The following is a 5,533-nucleotide window of genomic DNA, read 5'->3' as shown; positions in this document are numbered from 1 at the left end:
CATTCTTTAATTTCGGTTTACAGCTTTTTTTGGTTTATTGGGTTTGGGTTTTAACCCAAACCCATTTGACCGCTGCTAACTCTTCAATGACTTAAACGAAGCCGATGAAAGAAAACGAGAAAGAAATCGAGAGAGAAAACTAGGGCTACAGGACCGCATCTTCAGCTCTCGACCGCCTCGACCGCCTTCAGCAGTCTTCGACCTCTTCGACTGCCTTCGACCACCTTCGAGGCTTCGACCGCATCTTCAGCAGTCTTCGACCTCATCTTCAGCGCCTCTTCGACAGTTCGACGACCACCTTCGACCGCATCTTCGAGTCTTCGACTGCATAAATCGAGAGAGGTATGTCTCTCTCTCCCCCCTCCCTCTCTCTCTCTCTCTCTCTCTCTCTCTCTCTCTCTCTCTCTCTCTCTGTGCGCTCTCTCTCTCTCTCTCTCTCTCTCTCTCTCTCTCTCTCTCTGAGCGCCTCTCTGACTGCCTTCGTCTTCGTTTTTTTTTGTGTTTTTTTTAATGTAAATTAAAAGGGGTTGGGTTTAAGACTGAGAATATGTAAACAGGAATGATCTATGACTTTCGGCTCCTTTTTTTGTGCGTTTTTTTATGTAAATTAAAAGGGGTTTAAAAGGGGTTGGGTTTAAGACCGTGAATATGTAAACAGGAATGGTTTTCTTGTATAACCAAGAATTAATTTTGTTAAGATATTTTGAATTAATTAATATGAAAGATTCAATATGAAAGATTCAATGTCTTAATTTGTTGTAACCTTGTTTAAGATGGAGAACTTGTTGTAACATTGTTTAATTAATATGAAAGATTCAATGTCTTAATTTTTAGTAATCATCCAAATTGTTTCAGGATGCAATCGAGAATCAAATTTCTACAATCGGTTAGTGATCCTAAACATCATATATTATTTACATTTTTATATGTTAAGTCTATAAAATTTATAAAGTATGCTTATATTGAATTTAGGAATGTTTAGATTACATTTAGGACATGATATTATACATATGCGGATCACCCGATATGGTAATCCGATATTTAGTTCATGTCCCCCGATATATCCCCGATTTCCGCTATCCGATATGAATTTCAGCCGTCCGACATGAACCCGACATCCGATATTTAAAACCTTGATATCGGCCGATTTTTCATGTTTGGAAAATCGGCCGATATGCTCTAAAATCGGTTCAGGCTCTTTTCACTTATTGGGTTTGGGTTCAGTGAATCCATTTGACCTTTTATCGGTTCAGGCTCCTTCATCAAATATAGCAGCCTCTTTTCGAACCCGATAGACACGCGATCAAAACAAAAAACAGAAAAAACCCTAGGGCTCACGACTGGTAACCCATCAGCCTCCTCTCTTCATCGTCTTGCTTTCGTGGTCCTTACATCGAAATCGTCGCTGGCTTCTCCTCTCTTCATCGTCTTGCTTTCGTGGTCCTTACATCGAAATCGTCGCTGGCTTCTCCATTTCTCACGCCGCCTTACTCTCTCCTTCCCTGCACCATCGGAAGTCGAAGGTAAGCCTCCATGATCTCTCTCTCTCTCTCTCCATTTCTGGCGCCGCCTTCCTCTCTCTCTCTCTTTTTCCTTTTGAAGAACGCAACTTAGAAACGAAACGAAAAAAGAAAATACAGAAAAATGTGAAGAAAATCGATCGATCTGAGGGGAACAAGGAGAGAGAGAGAGTTGACGTTTGGGTTTTTATGAGGAGATAAGGTTTTTATGAGTTGATGTTTGTAGAAAGTGTTTTTTATTATTATTCTTATTATTATATTATGGGTTTTTTTTCCTTTTGAAGAACTTTGTTAGGCAGCAGAATATATGTAGCCAACGTTTTTATGAGTTGGTGATTGCGATTTTGTCTCAAGCAAAGATTTTAAGAAAAAGTGTTGCACGGTGACAATTAATTAAACTTATTAATATATCGCTAATGACTTTTTTTTCTTTGCATTTTTTTCTGGACTTTTAGTGTATTGTTGAGTCGCTGACTGCTAAGTAAAAGCAATTGTGTCTCAAAATCAGGTAAGCCTTCCCCTTGAATCTTTTCCCTGTCAATAAAATTAATTTTAAGTTAGTAATTGAATTATAAAATTAAAATGTAACAAATTCAAATGCTAATGCATAGGAGATACTTATTAATAGAATCAAATTGTTTCAGGATGCAATCGAGAATCAAATTTCTACAATCGGTTAGTGATCCTAAACATCATATATTATTTACTTTTTTATATGTCTAGTATATAAAATTTATAAAGTATGCTTATATTGAATTTAGGAATGATTAGATTACATTTAGGATATGATATTATACATATGCGCATCACCCGATATGGCAATCCGATATTTAGTCCATGTCCCCCGATATATCCCCGATTTCCGCTATCCGACATGGATTTCAGCCGTCCGATATGAACCCGACATCCGATATTTAAAACCTTGCGTTTGAGGGTATAATTCACCAGAAATCACATAAGGGTAGAGTGATAAAAACCCTCCATGTCTTTTTCCCGGTGCAATTTGAAGGCAAAAGTGGGAAGATTTCATGACATGTTGTTCGGTAAACAGAAAATGGTCACAATAAAGCTTACAAGTCATTTCCATAGGTTATTTGAAGGCAACCAGGGAATATTCCATGGATAGTTTTGCAAATGATTCAATCGATTACAAAGTTTTCTAGTGAAGCAACATGCATAACATTGTTTGTTAGTTCTGGTCCCTTATGGCGAAGAGGAAGACAAATATACTCAACTTTAAAAGTTTCTCTGTAATCCCTGCATGTGCTGACAAAGTCCATCGCTAAATTTTCAGCGATGTCCTAAGCACAATAATTTGCAAGTTCATAACAAATCTCTGAGCTATATGTCATGTGCTACAGTGAAATATCAACATAGGTACATTCATATGTTCTTCAATATACAAAAATATCAAAGGTCAAACTTGAAGATAATGAAACGAAGAGCAAAATCAGTTCTTAAGAAATGCAAAATGTCCGGTACGTACAACTCCCAAGGGATCACGAACCATACATCTTGTCATTTGATGGTAAATAGCTAATAAACTCCTCTAGTTAAGTTTGAAGCTCAATTCACCTTATAATGGCATTGGAGACCTTAACCTGTCACTTAAACTCGCTGATATGATTAATGTTCCTTACACAGTATGAATACAGTATGAAACTAAAGTTCCGCTGCAGAAACATCTTTGAATATCAGCTTTTCCTATTAATAGATCCACCAATTATGAAGTATGAAGAATCAAGTTCCAGGTGATCAATTGGGAAATCAAGAGAAATTACAAAATTGCACCAGCCATGAATAGTTCAAATGTTCAATAAGTTGAAACATATTTCCTCAAAAATAATGTCACAAGACAATTGGTAATAGACTGGACAAATGTCTGGTTGACAAGCCTCAATTGACTGCTTGTAGATCATATACTTTGAGTTATGACATTTATAAGCAGCTGGTTTAACAAAGCAAACTTTATATCCAGGACTTCACTCAGTATAATAAAGGTTTGGCACAACAACTACCCTCATTGTCTCTATAATAAAGCTTAGGCCTTCTTTTGCCTTGTACCCATCAACTCCTAGCTTCCATTTAATATTCCTCAAGTTAGCCAAGAAACTTATGGAGCTGTAACTGTAAGTCTCCTGCAATGAGCATCTCGATCAAAAGAATTAACACCACCACTTAGAGATAGCTAAAGCTTCAAGTGGCAAGCTCTATAAGGGTGTTGATCTACCATAAAGGATTACGCTGGAGGTGTCAACTTCATATTGTCCTCAAAATGTGATTGTATGCAAAGCGGAGTGCCAACAGTGGAGAGAGCCTTCACATAATAGAGGTAGGCTGAAGAAGTTGGGCAGGCTGCTAGGACCATTGATGCCCTCGCATTTAAGTATTGCTTTTGATATCCTTAAATTTATTAAACTTCGTCATGGTTCCTACGGATTCAACAGGTTACAATGAAAAAAGTTGATTTTTCTTAATTGTTCCACACAATCAACTTGTAACTTGAAGAGAAACACTACTCACCTCACTCATGGGCGTGCTTACCTAAGGGGAAAGTAGAATGATCTCCACAAAGATGTACCCCTACTGACATCTAACAAAGTTCCCGTGTTAATCATTATGGGATAAAGAGGAATACCCTTTACCATCCACATTTCTCCAATTTTGATGTGATAAAAACTTATGTCAATCGTGCAAAGCCCTATATTATACTTTATATCCCCATATCTAAGTTTCTCAAGTGGGTTTTCCTAGTTCATGGTTTAAACCCCTCCCTTGTCATCTAAAACTAAGAAAAGTGTCATTTGGGCAACTTTCAATTTCTTATACTACCTATCTCCACATGGTCTTCTATCCCCCAAACTCCTTCGAGCAATTCCCTCATACGGGTGATCTGCATTCCAAGAGAGAGAGAGAGAGAGAGAGAGAGAGAGAGAGAGAGAGAGAGACGAAAAGAACACGCACAAGATAAAATCAACAACACATCATTTACATGCGTCATTTCATCAAACACCTTCCATGCATTTACTTACCCTAGACAAATCGATGACGAGATATAGATACCGAATCAAGCCTTTCTGAATCCTAGCCGAGGGAGCGGATCGAAGGAGGAGGCGGCGGCGATACTGAGCGTGGACGATGGTCTTGGTATCAATGGCGATAACCCCAGACTCGTCCTCTTGAAGAGATTCCCATGATCTGTCATCAGCGTATGCTCGCTCCCAAGCTTGTGTTCCCCGGTTATCGTCTTCTTCCTCTTCCTCATCCTGTTCGTCTCCTCGTCCTTTGTAGTTGATTTGGGTTCTGTTGCGTGGACAGCAGTGCTCATCGTGTTTTTGGGTTTGGGCTGTTGCGACTCAGAAGCGGAAATTGGGGTTATTTGTTGCTTTTTGGTGGAAAAAGTAAATTATCCAATTGCGAAGAGACCAAGATAGTTCTCTTTGTTGGGGATGAACGCCCTGTAGTTCAACTCGTTACTAATACAACCCCTTAGTGAACTTTTTGACTTTTTAAAGCTAAAAAAAATTAGCAATTGAGTTTTTATTCTTTAGCGATAGAGTTATGGGAGTCTATCGGCCTTCTCAAATATTTTAACAAGTTTAAGAGTTAAAAAAAGATTTACTTAGAGGGTTTGTTCACAACAAGTAGAAATAAAGGGGTTCTACTCGCAATAAATATAACTATAAAGTGCCTCTTTTGCAATTGGGTAATACTAGTATTCATCCCGTGCTAAGCACAGTATCTTTAACCATTATTTTTGTGCGCAATCTTAAACATACTTGAAGTCCATATATAATCAGAAAATTTTAGTTTTAGCTGAGTGCACAAATGATATGAGCATTGAGAATATCTGATGTCTTATATCAAATCAATGGTAAATGCATTTTTTTTGTGTGTTCATTTCTCTAAGCTAGACTAAGATCAACAAAATACACAAATAGGCAACTGTAAGACCCCGTAGATTTTGATCATGTTTATGTGCATCAGTAATGGGTTTGAGTGTGCAAATTTCA

At 37.9% G+C, this 5,533-nt stretch overlaps 1 protein-coding gene across 1 annotated transcript in view; it reads right to left on the bottom strand.

The window, feature by feature from the left end:
* Positions 1-4,614, bottom strand: part of LOC109837187 (general transcription factor IIH subunit 2) — a gene marked incomplete at its 5' end in the record, with an annotated part of 14,129 nt that extends 9,515 nt beyond the window's left edge. The window contains 1 exon segment of the mRNA XM_020405320.1: positions 4,553-4,614.

This window comes from Asparagus officinalis, chromosome 4, assembly GCF_001876935.1.
Source record: "Asparagus officinalis chromosome 4, Aspof.V1, whole genome shotgun sequence".
In the NCBI taxonomy this organism is placed as follows: Eukaryota; Viridiplantae; Streptophyta; class Magnoliopsida; order Asparagales; family Asparagaceae; genus Asparagus; species Asparagus officinalis.
This window is presented reverse-complemented; position numbering and strand designations above follow the sequence as displayed.